Genomic DNA, 16,122 nt, shown 5'->3' on the forward strand with positions numbered 1-16,122 from the left:
GTTAAGATCTGAGGGCACTGATCAGCCAGCACTGAGTAGAGTCCTGTGACTCTGAAGGAAGATGTGTGTATTGATACTGCCATCTCCTCTGGCTTGAGCAATCCTGGACGTGGGGCGAGGTCATCGGCACTTTCATGTGCTAGCCAGGCTTGGATTCTCACACCCTTATCTCTTACACTGGCTAAGGCGTCGCTCTGTTTTCTCTTCTATCTGCATAACCAGGTGTTGAGCAACTGGAATGTCATTCCAGAAATTCTGACTGGCTTGGGTGTGTGCTCCTCGCAGGAATTACTTCTGGGAATCACTTTGGTGGGCCAAACAATATGGTTTTCAAAAATTGTGTTACTGTACAGCATGCATTTAAATGAATTGCATAATTTAGCCAAGCATGATCCCTCTATTGCAGAGTAGCAGACTCCTCTGCCTGCTATTCCAGAGGGTGCTCCAGCTCCTAGGAGCTGTCTGTTACATAATTATGGGATTTATTTACACTGCCTATATGTGCCAGCAGGGAATTGAGGTTTATTTCATATTTTCCATTGTTTCAAAGTTGCAGCAGCACTTTTCATCCTCCCACAGCCCCAGGTCTTCCTAATTCAGCCCCATCATTCATTTCACTCAGCCACAAGCAGAACACATTCCCAGATGGAAGTGACAGTGCAGCAGACACAGAAGCTGGGATGGAGCAACCTTCAATACTCTTCAAAGCCTAGGACACAACTGGCCTTGGATTTTAAATACGGTCCAAAGCTTTTTTATCCAAAGACAGTCAAGGGCATTAAAACGAGACTATGGCAGAAGAGAAACAGGGCCTTGAGGAGAGCATAGTTAATGTTCTCTTAGCAAGGCACGGGGTGAGACAACTGCACTGGGTCATGGGAGCTGACCAAATCTGCAGGATATGAAAGAAATCACTTGTGCGCTTGTGTGCAGCACACCAGGCGTTAGCAGGTCCTGGGAAGGTGGAGATTTCCACTGAAATCCCCAGGGCTCGAGGACAACGTGCCATCTTTGATGCTTGAGCTCCCTGTCAGTGAGGTGCACTGAGTGACCCTTCTGGACATCTCCTGAGGTTTTGCTCCTGAGGTTTTGCACAGAGTGCAACGACAAGGTGAGCTCATGCCTCCTTCCAGACCGTGGCCACGTGTGCAGCACTTAGGCAGAGGATTATGCTACAGTTAGTGGCATGACTTTGTGATACCTTGAAATGTGGCCCCTCCAGAGCATTTATAATCAAAGGTAAATCCAGCTGTAATGGTGAGGAAAGCTGCTCATCAGAAACTTTGCCAGGCAGTCGTGTAGCTGGGATATGTTCTTAGCTCGCTGTACAATCACATTTCAGCTGTGCATTATGCAACTGCTATTAGCATTAATGAGTTACAAGGCTCATATACTGATACTGTTCCTAGAAACAGGCTGCCCAGGAATGCACTCTTTTGGACTAGTTTGGGGAGTTAGGTGGAGCAGGGGGACCTCTGTACTTTGGTGCTCTATGGGATACCTGGATCCAAACCCAGACATGAGTCTGGGCTTCAGCTGTGGATTTCAAAGTAAATAAAAAAGCTGCCTCTGTTTGTCAAACCTGGATTCTGGTTAGGCTAATAATGTCTCCCAAATGCTTGTGAGTTTGATATCCATCCTGATGTGGATTGAGGAGACAAATTGAAAAGCAACTATTTAAAACCTACTAACTAAAAACCAAAGTAAAATTAATCCCAGACCATGAAAATAACCTGCCCATGGAAATCTCAGTTAATTCTTGTATGAGTAAGATGAAAATAACTGTCAAATGCTAACATTTCTAGTACTGATGTATAGAAAATACACTTAGAAGAAACTTCCTGCCTTACCAGGAAGATCTGCAAGGGCTGTGAATGCAGCTTCACCCATCTCTAATAGATCACTGAAATCAAGAGATTGGCATTGGTTTCCAGCGACTGAATTTCTTACTTGGTTTTGGGCTAGCAAAGTAAACCCCAGTTTTCTGGGGCTGACATGGATGAGATTCAGATCTCAGATTTGGATTGTCTCTCCAAAGGCTGTGCTTGCTCTCAGCAAGGACTATTTGCACGTCCAGACTAGGCAGCAGTGCAGCCATGGACTTACTGCACAAACCGGTACTGATTTTGCTGGTGCAAAATGCAAACACCCTCAATTACCTCTCGAAAATCCTGGCCAGGGCTTGAGATTTGTGATCTGCTTGGATGTGGCACTTCCTATCATGTGCCCTGGCATCTGCACAGGGCTTCCTTTGGAGCCTGCAGGGAGACAGGGAGAAGATGGAAGCTGTAGTTGAAAGGCAGCCGGATCAAAGGCGGGTGATTGGCATCAGGACAGGGTGTCTGAGCGCAGCCTCCCCCTGGGTCACACCCAGAGCTGGGTCCCTCCTTCGTTTGAGCAGAGCCTCTGGGTAAGGGGCAGCCTGTGCAAGGGGCACACATCAAACAGGCACAGGCAGGAGCCCAGGCCAGCCACGTGGCTGGGACCAGCGAGATGTGACTGGAGATTCCTGGGATGCTCTCGGCCAAACACGAGACCTGAAAGACTGGTGGGAGGCGGGCAGGGAACCAGGGAATAAAAGCTGGGTTCTCGAGCACGTAAACAATGGAAACCACAGAACAGCCACACTTGCTCTGGAAAATGGCAGTGCACTGTCGGGGCCAAACGACTGGCCAGGAGCTCAGGCTTGAAAGGCAGTGACTCAGACCCAGGGCCAGCCTCTGATTCGCTGCCTTGCGCCAAAAAGCCGCGACATCCTCAAAGCTATCGCAGACCGGTGTTGAGGAGAAAATTGCCCCGTGGTATCTCAGCTGTCTGCATGACAGGCTGCAGTGCTGAGCCCATTGCTGATCTGTGGATATGGATCAGGAAGAGCTTGGGTAAAGTAAACTATTGTTCCAGAGTAAACTGGGAACAAGGAAGAAGTCTGCAGACTTCATTCACGCGTTCTCACGGTGTTTTGCAAGCCTGAGCAATCCTGTTCCATAGCCAGATGACCAAAGCACATTTAGCTGTGTGCACATACCTTGGTCTGTGCCACCACCTGTGCTGCTTTGGGATTTTGTAGAGATTTGAGGATGAAAGAATAGCTGGGGGATTTTCTGAAGCCTCAGAGCAGGGGGTTCATGAAGAGCTGTGGTAGGTAATGCTTAGAGGAGACTCCCTAACATCCTCTGTTTCTTGCCTGTGGCCTTTGGGTTAGGGGAAACATCTTCCAAAAGCCATGCCATAAGCACGGCCCCCTGGCCTGCATTTTTCTAATTACCTTCTTTAGGCCCCACGGGGACTATGGGCTTTTCCAGGTAGATATTTAGCTGTTATTATGAACATGTAGTCAGGGTGCTCTGACCTTAGCCAAATTCTGTCATTCTTGGTGTTACTAGCTGCTCTGCTTTAGAGGGCTCAGAGCAGCATGGAGGGAACCCTGCCTTTCCTCAGCACCTTTCCCCAAAGCTGGTCACCAAAGCATTTACTGGACACCCCATGGTTTCCATACCTGACACTCACCATGCAGAGCCTGTTCTGAGCTGCAGCTTTGAGTTTTGCAATCTGTGGTGGCAATAGAGGGGGCTCAGGCGAGTCCTGCCACCCCCACTACTTCAGGCAGCTCTTCACAGAAGCCTCTCCCCAGACCTTGCCCCTGCCTAAATTCCTAGTCTAGCAGTATCACCACTTTGGGGCCTCAGCACTGGCCCTTGCTTAAATAGCAAATCCCCTCTGACTCAGCAATTAGCTGCAATTTTGGAGTGAAGGTGTTTTAAAGACTAGGACATGCTTGACTATGTGGAACAAAGGCAAATGTCTCCTCACTCATGGACTTAGCACTTACAGAGCTGCATGTGGCAAATTCTTCTGCTTTGTGTTTCTTGTTTTCTCTTTCACGGTAATAGCTGGGCATGAGCTTGTGGGTTTCCTTGTTTGTTTTTAAAGGCAGTGGATGGAGTTGGAAAAGGTTTTCAGTGTGAGAGGTGTGAGCCTGTTGGTTTAGCTCTGAATAAGGGGATGATAGAGTCAGAAACACGGGGAAACCCTTTTCTGGTAGGTCCTGTGCACATTCCTTCAGACTGTGTTGGCGTCTCTCCAAAACCAACGGTGATTTATGTAAGGAGCTGTGAGAGAAGGGCAGGAGTGTGAATATACACCTGCCTTTGGGTAAGGGGGAAAATATGCTTGCTATGTCACTGCAGCTCGCTCAGGGGGACAGAGAAGGGCAGGCAGGCGGAACGCTGAGGAGTAGGGCAGGCATTGCCAGTATCCACTGGGGGAATCAGGATGCTTTCTCACGTTAGCGGTGGCTCCTCCTCCCATTTTCGGGTGAACAGTTAAAAAAAAATCAGTTTGACGGTGCCTGAAACTGTAAGAGCTTTGGGAAAGAGGTCCAGTATCATAGTTCGAATCTGAACTGCAATGCTTAGGGACACCTTGGGTTTGTGGGGATGCGAGGGCCAAGGCTGGGATCAGTTAGACCATTCCAGCTGCAGCTGTACCACATAAGGAGGCTTCTGCCCCTATCACTTAGCCCACCCCACCCAGGGGCAGGATGCTGCTCCCCACCAAACTGATGCCTTGGGGCTGGTCCCTGATCTTGGCTCCAGAAGGAGGCAGGCTAAAAGCAGCAATTTCAGTCTCTGTCAGGAGCCTGTCTCACCTCCTCTGTGCCAGATCCCACCCCCCACTTTCTCCTTCCACCTTCCTTGAGAGATGAATATTGATTTGCATGGTGAAAGTGTTCCCCTATTTGTAGGCATGTGAGTTATATGCCCCATAAAGCTCTGCTAGGTTCTGGTTAGTGCCCAAATTGTCCCGGTCCCAAAACATGGCTCTCATGGGCTGCATGTTCATCCCTGTACTAAATTTCTCCCCCAAAAATAGGGAAAATCTATCCTACTCCCTCTTCCTGCCGACCCTATGAATGAGCAGTGATTCCACTGATCCAAACCTCTTCCGAAGTACCTTTTTAATTGCTCCTTTGGAGCACACTGGAGTCAGAGATGGTGGCAGTACCTCCTGGGCCAGCCCACCACATGTCGTCTGGGAGGTCAGTGTCCTCTGTGCCCAGCAACCCCCCAGCACCTTCCATAGGGTGACACATCCCTGCAAAGCCAAGGTGAAGGCTGCCACCTACTGAGTCCCCAGAGCTGGCCCTGGTGACACCTGAGCATGCCTTTGGCAGGCAGGCACAGCTTGACGCAGTGCTGGAGGGGAGGATCTCGGTCAGGGACCCTTGGAGCTGAAGTTCTCACAAGCAGCATCAATCTCTTGCACTACGTTTGTATTTAGACACATTTCGTTTGGATAGCAGGACTTTGGGATGGATTTGCTCTGTGCAGTCTTTCCTTTGAAGGAAGAATCATCTTCAAAACCACCCCAAGGATGTCACTCTGTGTCACCTGTTCATAGCATGGGGGCTATTGAAAACTTCTGTTTCTCAGAACAGCTCAGTAGGTTCGGTGCCTATTTGTGGGTAAATATGGGCTGGGTGAACACTCTGTGAATTTCTGCAGATAATTCAATACTTCAGAGTCCACTGAAGGAAAAAAGACCCCAAGAAATGGACTGACTGTGTTTAGCAGCAGAGATTTAGCAACACAAGTCTTTAACAGGAGTGGTACTAGAGGCCAGATTTACTAGAATCACATTCTTAAAGCAATTAAGATCCGATTGTATAATGAATGAATTGGAGATCACCACAAAGCTGTGAGTTTCCCACCCTTGAGTCAAGTTGCAAAGACCTGGGATCATCTCGTTTAAGCATCTGTTGCAAATATAATTTATGGTGCTGTTGCTGGGAGGATTATGATAAGGGAACAAAGCTGCAGAGTTAATTAATTAATGGAAGTCGGCGGTGGGTGGGGAGCACTGTGAGGATACAGGGTTCCCCATCCTACCTTTTGCAGGGCTCTCTTTTCCCTGGAATGTGCTCATGGCTGCTGCTGTGAGGTGGGATCAGCTTTGATGTGCAGTCACAGGCCTGCTCGCAGCCAGTGGGTGTGTTAGCACTCCTCTCTCAGGCTTCGTGGTAGGAGCAATTAAAGCCCATTTCTGGAGGAGATGGCCTCGAAACAAGGGTAGCCAGGGCCCCAAAAATCCCATGACATGGCCTGTGCAAAGCTGGGCTCTGGCCGGGGGGGCTGGAAGGGTCTTGCCCTTCAGGTCACACTCACTGGGGGAAAATACACTGTTACTGGTTGTATTAAGTGAACATGTTCAGGAAAAAGATTGTTTTCCTTGTTTTTTCCAGTTGCCTGGTTTTATTCAATAATCACATAAGCCCAAATGGGGTTTAGGTTTACTCGGGTGGGAAGTTTAGTTTGGTCTGACTACCTGCTGACAGAGGCAAGGCTGAAGAGCTCTGAGTGCCAGCACTGTAAGGGAATGATAGTGAGGTATTGCCTTCAGAAACTTCAAACACATCCCTTTATCACGGCGTGATTCAAAGCATCACTCAGCAAGTTGCTGCAGATGTAAGTTATCATCTGAATACCAAGCACATTCCAATAACTGCCTCTGAAAGCAGGAGAGTACATTTCTGAGTATTGGTCAATGTTACATCCTTGCCCTTTTGAACAGATGGGAAAAAAAGATGTTTAGAAAAAGAAACACAGAATGTTTTCCAAAGCTCTGGCAGTCCAGTGGGGAGCCTAGACTTTCAGAGGCAGAGGAGAGCCATGGGAGCCACTTCACTGTGTGTGTGTACGGACTGGCTTGCTCCCTGCAGGAGCAGTCTCCTGGGATTCAAACCTGAGAGGGAACCATGTTCAATGGAACTGCCAGAGCAGTGCAAGCTCAGCTCAGAGAGCCCACAGGCTCCAGCTCTAGACATCAGTCTGGAGGAAACCTGGCATCATGAGCTCCTTCCTGGGGAGTAAGTCCTTTAAATAGGCAGCAAGGGGACAGACGGAGGAGAGAAGATAAGAAACCTGTAGGAAAAAGCCTTTCTAAAGCTCAAGCCCATCCTTCCTTCATTCTTACCCTGATCCCAGTGCTTATGCAAACAGTTTGCTAAGCCTTAGGAAGCTGAACCGGTTGGCTGCTGATGTATGCAGCTGTCAGTGCACTGTCTGAGGGCACCACTGTCTGGCAGGGGGAAGGACAGTGTGAAACCAAGGGCTGCTTTGACACTCCTGGCCTGGGCCGGCAGCACAAACCAGAGACAAAGCCAGTAGTCACCTTTTTCTCTATTTTATTTACAAGGCTCAGGCAGCTCATCTCAGCTGCAAAGCACAGCTAAAAGTGGTCAAAAGAGCATTTGGCTACAGCTTTATGTTATAGACCATATGAGGCATGTAAAAAATAAATGATTCGGCCTCCTCATCTTGACACTGCATAGAAACTGTATTATTCTCACAAAAATGGGTATTACAGATACTTTCTTATTTGCCAACTTACTTCTCGGTTCATTGGATGCACTGAAATCACAAAATAGCACTTAACGCTGTGCCAAGCATTTTGTCTCCTGCCCTGCTTGAAATTTAATGATGCCTGGAATGAAGCTGCCTGCTCATCTCAGTGAAGCTGCTGCAACGTGGCCCACAAATCCTGGGCATCCAAGGCCTGCAGAGCCCTGGCCAACATCTTCTGGCTCTGGAAGCAGACTGGTGTGAGGCACTTCAAGCAATATTGTCCCTTCGGTCTGCAGTAGGTACTGGGGCCTTGCTTGTTCACTGTAACACACACAGAAAACCTTGAGTTCCTTAAATTTGGAATATGGAGCTCACCAGTAGAGATAAATTTTCTGGATCAAGGCTGTTCTCCTCCTTCTAATTTATGAATAGCAGAAAGCAGCAGCAGCCGAACTATGCATTTGGTGGGTGTAAAAGAATGACTCATTAGCTTAATGGAGAGTTATCTGGGCAATAAATGCACGAATAGGAATTGTGACAGTGAGTCACCCTTTGATTGTATGCCTGGGTGGAACGGATGCAGGTACCATTTTGCTAGGGACTGGTGTAGGGCAGGGTTCAGGATGGGTTCAGGGGAGGTAGGATGCTTTTTTCAGATCTTAACTGAACATCTTTAGCTGTAAGAGGGAGTTACCAAGCTTCACTGGATTCAGACTTCCCAAATAGGGTCAGTCTTACTGTATGGGAAGGTCATGAAACTACTTAGCTAGATTTGCCCTGCAGGAACTATCTGAAGGACCTCATAAAGAAAGCCTAATCATGTCCAAATCATGTCCAAAGTAGAACCAACTTCCATCAGACCCTTTGTGTTCAATCCTGCCCTCTGCCCGCGTCTCCCCTCACAAGTCACCAGCTGGTTGCAAGCGCTTCAAAGCCTGACAGGAGGCTGAGGGTGGTTGTGTTTTGGTGTCACCTTAAGCCTGTCAGCGCTGCCAGGGCTTGTGGCCACAGGTGGCCTCGAGTGTTCCTAAGCTGCGCCCCACGTGCCTGTGGCTCTGCTGCACCTAAAACTTCCCAGAACTGAGGGAAGGGTGCGTGTGCTCCCTGAAATCCTGAGCAGAGATTCATCTGGGAGTTGGAGCTGACATTTTGGTTCAGAAGGAGCTTCTGTGACTTGTCTGGGGCAACTGTTAGCCTAGGTGGGGCTTTTGGAGCGAGCCACAGTTTTGATGCCTGTTCTGAGGAGGAGGTTTCAGGAGGAGGACTGTACCTGCCTGCTGAGGTACCTCAGTCGAAACGTTTAGCAGTCATAAGATCCTAAGTCATTAGTTGCTCTTTAAAGTTCTGGCCTGGAATTTCTGATGGATGGTAGATGCCAGAAAGTGAAATTGCTCTTGTGATCAAGTGAATCCTCCCAGTATGTGAGGGAGTTACAAAACTTCATTGGCACCATTACACAACAAACAACTGCAGCTGGTTTGGGGATAAGAGTCTCCACCCTGAAGTATGGTCTATAGCACTGCTCCACTCACGTTTTTCCAGGGACAGAACTGGATTTGCAGGTGCTGGTAGAGTTGCTCTGTGTGAGGCCGTACAGTAGCAGGGGCTGCAGCTGACCTGGTAGAGTTTGTGGGCCTTCTGATAACCATGAGAACAGGGCACCCAGACTTGGGGATGCACACAGGGATGTAGCACTTCCCTGCTGTATGGTTCTTCCTTCAGACTTACAGCTCACTTCTCCAAAGCCAAGTGTGGCCAGTACTGGAGGTACTGGGGTGTCACCTGCACTGGTGGTGTTATCCAGAGTCACTGTGCTCCTCACACTAACCCTGTAGCATTTGTAGAGATCCTTCCCGTCATCCCCGTCAGTGCAGCGACATCTTCTCGGAGGATCATCTTCCCAAGTAACCAGGCAGCACAATCCCCATGGGACTCGGAGCCCAGGTGTTTGATGTGGCTCCTCTCCCAGGGCCAGCCAAATTCCCACCCGCCACGGCACTTGGAGTAACAGGACAAACAAGCAGCGCTGCCAGGTGTTTTGACACCAGGGAGTTGGGGGAGTTCACAGTGGAATAACAAACAAATAGCAGGGATGGAAAAATACTTTCCCCCCTCTAGCAACTCTGGAAAAGCCAACGGCCAGTGAGGCCAAGGTGCCACGCGCCTATTAGGGCTTGGTAATTGAGTGAAATCATACGGCCTCGTGATGACAGGGCACAGAAGTCTAAGGGCACATTGCTCAACCCTCTTGGCATCTTTCTAGATCTGGAGTGGCTGAAGGGCCACAGCAGGGTTCATCCTGCTGGGTGCATGCACAGCTCTGACTCTCCCTTTGGCTGCTTTTAGGCACAAGTTTGGTCTTTAACAAGTTTCGCATCCACCTGACTGGTTTATTATAGACTCAGAACCTCAGAGAATTTGATGAATTTGAAGAAAAAAAGCCAGATAAAACCCAAAGCCACAACAGCCTGTAATATTTGACACTCCTGCTTATCAGAGACTCAAACCTAATTCGTTGTGCTGGTTTTGTAGTAGCCGTATACCTAGAAGAAAAATACTTGTAGCAAAAATGCAAATCCTTCATTCCTATCAAGCCAACAGTGGGTGAAGGTGAAACAACTTCTGGCTGTTGCAGAGCTTTCTGTGTGGCAGTGCTTTAAACAGCATTTAGTCTCTGGGTGAAAGCAGCCACCAGCAAGAAACTTAATGTAAAATAAGCTTTTCCTTGTTCCCTGGAATTGTGAGCCTGAGATGTGGCGCTGATTTAGAGTTTTATGTGTAAGATAATGATTCCCCTGTAATGGTGCTGTTCTCCTCTCCAGTTGACTTATGTCTGCATTCCATGATGGTCCCTTGTCCCCTTTGTATGGCAGATCATGAGCAAATTGTCTGTAAGGTGCTTGGTCCATGAAAAACACAAAGAACATGAGACACGAAATGTACTCTTTTTTTGTAATTATTTGGGAAGGTTTCTTTTTTTTTTTTTTTTTTAACCTGTCTGGTACCACAACAAACACTGTGATTTGTCATTGTAGGATCTTGTTGTTCTCACTCCTCAAAGAAAGGGTGATAACATCAGCAGACTGCTGGGGAACAACATCATTTGATGTTTGCCACAAGGCTAGTTGTATGTCAGGGTACAGCTCTCCTGAAGTCCGTACAGAGGTCCCTACTCAGCTCCAGGAGGATCAGACCAGGTTTTATGTTCTTTTTTAAAAGACCAGGACCCAGGAACACTTAATGTGAAGAACAGTCAGTGCCTGGGCAAGTGCTTTGTTTGTGCACTCAGCTGCAGCTCAGACACGTGGTGGCAGTGGTAATTATGGGGTCAGATCCAGTTGCCATTCAGCTGGGCATCTTCCACATCCTGTATGATCCAGCATGAGTCCAGCAGAGTTCCCTCCATCCATCAGTCCATTTCATTCATCTCTCTACCCTGTCTCATGTGCCACAGAGAGCTCAGGAAAAGGAGAGAGGGAGGGAGAGGGAGAGGAATTGGAAGAGGAAGAGGGAAGAGGGAGAGCCTCCTCTGGTACCAAGAGCATATCCCAAAACCTGCAGCCAGCCCCAGTACCTTATGGCTTCTCTAGGTGTCAGTCAGGCCCCTCTCTGATGAGGCTGGTGGGTGCACATCAGCACTGCAGTAGCAGATATAAAACAAAAATCAGAGCCCAAGCCTGAGTATCAGGGCCCAAGCCTGAGTATCAGGGCCCTCCACAGAGAAAAAAAAAGAAAGAGCTCCTCTCCCAGTGCTACACCCTTCCTTTCCAACCTCTCCCCTAAATCCAGGTTACCCAATTCCAATATGATTTACCTCACAGCTGCCACTTTGAAATGCTTTCCTCCTGTCACCCTTGTCTGCCCTTCACTATTAACCACTGTCACATGCCTTGCATCGCATGACTTAATCGTTTGAGACTTTGGACTCAATTTACATATATAAACAAATAAAAAGATACACACCTGCAGTTGCTGTGGCCAGCTGGCAACTGCCTGAGCAGTAGCTGCATTCCTGGACCATGACATTTAGCGGGGCAGCAGATGGGATTGCATGAACTGCTCCTCGTTGACAGCCACTGGCAGCAACCAGTGCCTTTGCTCCCTGTGGGCCTGCTCCCATGAAGATCCAAATCCAGCCAGCTCCGCTCCTTTCTGTGCAAGCAGCTTGCATCTGCTCCAGCAGCACATGGCCTGGGAAATTCAGCCAGTCCTGTGGGAATAGTTGGGAGTCTCCAGAACTGTATCCTGGTTGTACACATAGGCAGCACAAAGGGGCTGGGCCTGGAAGCTTTTTGTCTCCATCCAAGAGCTTGCGGTGGGAAAGGAGAATTGGAAAGGTGGATAGCTGTTGCACTGACAGAATCCAGACATTTCTTCCTGCAAGACTTAAGGGAAAGAAAGATGTAGTTAAACCCCTGCTTAGTTTCAAGGGCACATTAAGTGCTCAGCACTTTCTGATGAGGGGTTTGGGGTATGACATGAGGAACTAAGGTTAATAAATAATCAAACCTGGTTTTAATAGTTAACATTTCTCGGCATTGTATGAAAAGCATTGGTAGCTCCTGTGGCAGGAATGAGAGTGCCCACATGTTTTAAGTCAGGCTTGTGTTTAAACACTTGAGTCAATTAAAACTCCAGGGCAGCATAGGTTTCATTAATAATAATCCAGTGTTTCACCACAGGATACTCTAATTGTTCCTCATCGGGAAGATGTGATCCCAGGGACAGAAAGATTAACCTTCTAAGAAGCTCAAATGATAACATTCAAAGCACTACCCTAAATGATAACGAATTGCCTGTTCATCTTGTAGACTTTGATGATAACAACCAAAACACATGCACGTTGGGCAGCTGGTTTAGGGGACAGACTTCCCCTGGATCACAGCAAATTTTTGGGTAACAACTTATCACGGTTTAAGGAGTCCCAGTATGTCATGATACTTCGCTCTTCCAGTTCAACTTTCATAAGACCCTCGGGAACTTTGCAAGCCAATAATTAAGCCTCTCTGCTCTATTGAGAAATAATCATGTAGGAGCAGCACAGCATCTCAGCATAAGCAAGGAAAAACCCTGATGATTGATGTGATTTGGGAAATCTCATGTATAGGTGGCATCGGTGCCTAATCCCAGGGGGCAACTCTAAACTTTACCCAACATGGGCCGCATGGTGACTGTGCAGGAGGCACTGCCTGTGGAATTAAACCAGCAAATTAAAGCAGCAGAGATCACCAACAGAGATCAAGACTGTCTGGGAGACACCTGGGGAACACTTTGTAAGTCGGGAGTTGTTCTCTCCACCTAACCCATAGCCACCCTGACCTTCTCTCCACACTCTGCCACTTTTGGCTCAAACACCAGGAACCATGCAGGAAAGTGTCTGGAGCCAGTGTGCAACCACAGGAGAGACCAGTGTGTGAAATAACTTCTTTCTTTGTGTCTCACATTTAGAAAACCTCCCCTTGCCTCACTTCTGCTAAGCCCTGTTGGAGAACCAGAGCAGAGATGACACAATCCCAGTGGAGCACTTACCAATGGTTGGCACCAAGAGAACATCTGGTGTGGGCAGTGGCTGGAGCTCAGCATCCTAGCAAGGTAATTAACTCTGTCCAAAATTCAGGATAAACACAGGAGAGAAGCTGATGGGAGCATACGTGACAGAAAGGAGAGAGATCCAAGCTAGGTGAAGGGTGCTCATGGGATTTATTCACAGGGCTGTGCAAATGGTATCCTTGCCATGTGCTGCCCAGCCATGGTTTCTGTGGGCTGTGCCACCCTGAAGGGGCTGTCCTGTCCAACCCTCTTTGGGCTCTAGCCTTATGGGTGGGCAAGGCTGGGAGCAGTTGGGTCAGAACCTACCTCTGGAGCACTTGGGCTGCATCCAGTGGAGGAGCAGATGCCTCCTGGGGTGTTCATAATGGGAGGGGCAGCCCCTGGAAGCAGCAACCACCAGCAGCACCTTGGCATGTCAGCACAAGGCTCCCGGGCACCTGGCTCTCTTGACTCCCTGTGACAGCAAACATGCCCTTCTGCAGTGACAGAACCCTGTGCTCAGCCCCAGAGCCCAGTGTCTGCTGGCCCCACGGGCACCCTGCTGGCCCCACGGGCACCCTGCTGGCCCCAGGCACACCAGGCACGGGGTAGGAGCCCCAGGGGAGCTCGGTGGCCCGCAGGGTGTGCCTGGGCCAGCACTGCCGCACTGCCAGCTGAGATGCTTTCCCAGGGCAGGTTAAAGCCGGACAGAAGTCAGCATTAAAGACAGATCCAGAGATAAAAAAGCTCAGATTTCCATCGATTTACTTTGCCACATCATTCACAAGCACACTTTGATCTCGAGTCATCTGTTGCTATAATTACTGAGCCATGGTTGATGCAAACACACTTCCCCACTGTGGCTGGGTCACTGCAGCAGGGACCTGCTTGCTCAAGCACTGACCCAAGCTTGTGTTCCCATTCCTTTCTCTGTCCAAAGGGCTTCCCACCGAGAGTTATCTGACCAGTAACTAACTATTCTTTGGAGATCAGAGCTTTGTGACTGGCAGTCAGTTCTCCTCTGCCACAGGTGTGGAGCAGTCACTGCGGAAAGAGGCTCTGGTATAGGGGAGGGCCATACAGAGAGCTCATGGCAGACAGACAAGCTGCTGAGCTGTGCCCGGGGGCACTCAGGATCAGACAGTTGGGCGCTTATCTGCGGGTGATCGCTGCACCTTTTGATGTTCCCCTGCTGCTGTTTGGACAAGCCCATTCAGGAGCTGTTCCAGAAAAGCCACTCCACTGTACGGTTTTAGCAGAGTAAGGCAGGATCTGATCCTCAGTGTAAACACACCTTCAATAAAACAGGTGCATTTTATCTTGTGCAGCTCCCTGCCTCCTCCAGCGAGGTCAGCCCCGTGTACCTCCCGCTGCTCCTCTGCCTGGGGATGGCATTCCTGGGGACAGGCCACAGCTTGTCCTGGGTTTCTTTGATGCTGCCTGTGGGCTGCAGAGGATGTACTGATGTGGAGGGGAAAATGCTGCTTCATGAAAAAGAGAGAAGGGGAACCACTGGAAGCAAGGATGACAACAGAAGAAGCCCCTAACATATTGGGGACAAGAGAGAGAGGAGTTACTCTAGAGATGCTGTCCCCCCTGATTGTGCTTGCAGAGGTCACTCCAGGGGCATCTGTATGCCTCTGCCTTACTCAGGTTTGGTGGGTCCCATGTTAAGTTAGAAGCTGCCTCGGTCCTATCTGAACTCAGTGCCCTTTCTCTGTTTTCCTGCCAAGAGCAGAATGACGTCAGAGGCCCTGAGTCATGGACAGCCACGTTAGGCCAAACCTGTGCCCTCTGGTCTTTAAAGAAACCCTTCCTAAAGCAGGGCTCTCACCCATGTTAAAGGCCAGTTTAACTGAGGAGGCTGTTGCCAGTCAGGAAAGGAGAAGACTTTATATTGTTTTATCAGTTTGCACTTTGCTGTATCAGTGGTTTCCATGATCACTCACTTGTCCTTCTCATCCACGCAGTTGCACTTGCTCCTGGGGCGCTTAGAGTCACCTTCTGTATCTGAGCAATTGCCACACAGTGATTTGACTTAAACAACGTAAAAAGTAGAACACAGGAAATGAGAGAAGAAAATATTTATGGGAAGTGGAATTTTTGAGGAACAGGCCACTTAGCAAAGTTTGTTTCAGATGCTCTGCTTGGAGGCTCTTTTGCTTATATGTCACATGATTTCTTAGGCAGGAGACAGGGGGATTTCCCTGTATATGTAACTGTAAGTTCTTTACAATAAAACTATGGTAGGGGCTCACATGGGAATAAAGACTTTGAAAAGGCCAAGATTTCATAAGCTGAAGATCCATGGAGGAAGTGCCAGGTTAATTCTCACTGTTGCAGTGGTAGTACAATCTCTAAGAGGAGGAACCTTTTCCGGGTTTCTTTTGCCTTGGATCAAAATCTGACTAGCTCATTCCAGTAGGTCACGGTCCAGAAAGCAGCTTGTCCCAGGCCTCCAGACATCCTCAGCCTCCTTGGACCTGAGCACCAGTGGTGCCCAGGCATGGTGCCTCTGCTCCTCAGGCAGCCTCTTAGCTTCCCAACCATGCTCCTCTGCAGAGTATTCTCCCTCTTTCTTTCCTTCAGGTTTCTTTTCCATGGGGACTGCTCCCCTTCCCTTATCCTACCTCCAAAGAATACCTGTATTTTCCATGGGTTTCTTTGTGTTACAATTTGCTTTTCCGGTTGTGTTTATGACCATCTTAAATGCAATGTGTCATCACTGCCTTTTGACATGAAAGTATTGTCACCATTGTCAAAAGGAAACACAAATGTTATGGCAACAAAGCAGTTGCATTATCAAAACAGCAGGTTTGTGTTCTTTAGAATTCCCATTCCATGGGAAATTGGCAGAATTTGCTCCTATCCAACCATGGAAAAAGCTACAAAGTCACTGCTGATTGAAGAGAGGCTCCATATACTTCAACCCCCCTGTTTTTCAGACATTTCCAGTGACTATTAACATAAACCATTGAATATGTATTATCTAGAGTCATTGCAATTGAATTGCAGGTGCTTTCTGGAAGGAAGGAACACCTGAGATCTCTCATCCCTGAGAATAACTCCCTGTGCATTAGCACCACCAAACTACTGAGGGATTCCAGGCCACATGTGACCTCTGGCTCTGCAAGGATCAGCCTCACTGGAGCTCCTCCGTGTGACATGTGAAGCTCCTGTGTCGCAACAGCCCCGCTACCGGCTCCTGGGTAGGAAAGCAAGTGGAAAAGTACTGCCGAGATGGACTTCC

At 48.6% G+C, this 16,122-nt stretch overlaps 1 protein-coding gene and 1 long non-coding RNA gene across 3 annotated transcripts in view; one reads left to right on the forward strand and one right to left on the reverse strand.

Moving 5' to 3' along the window:
* Nucleotides 1-16,122, forward strand: part of LOC113960267 — a 71,083-nt gene that overhangs the window by 21,131 nt on the left and 33,830 nt on the right. For both annotated transcript variants that reach the window (XR_003532010.1, XR_003532011.1), the window contains 2 exons: nucleotides 12,792-12,935; nucleotides 15,888-16,081. The gene's annotated coding sequence lies outside the window, so the exon portion shown is untranslated. The remainder of the gene's footprint in view (nucleotides 1-12,791; nucleotides 12,936-15,887; nucleotides 16,082-16,122) is intronic.
* Nucleotides 9,730-13,448, reverse strand: LOC113960269. The gene is made up of 3 exons (XR_003532012.1): nucleotides 13,200-13,448; nucleotides 12,873-13,019; nucleotides 9,730-11,728 (listed from the first exon to the last, which is right to left on the reverse strand). It is a non-coding gene; the product is annotated as an uncharacterized LOC113960269 (long non-coding RNA).

The sequence above is a fragment of the Corapipo altera genome, unplaced genomic scaffold, assembly GCF_003945725.1.
Source record: "Corapipo altera isolate COAL_440 unplaced genomic scaffold, ASM394572v1 61295, whole genome shotgun sequence".
In the NCBI taxonomy this organism is placed as follows: domain Eukaryota; kingdom Metazoa; phylum Chordata; class Aves; order Passeriformes; family Pipridae; genus Corapipo; species Corapipo altera.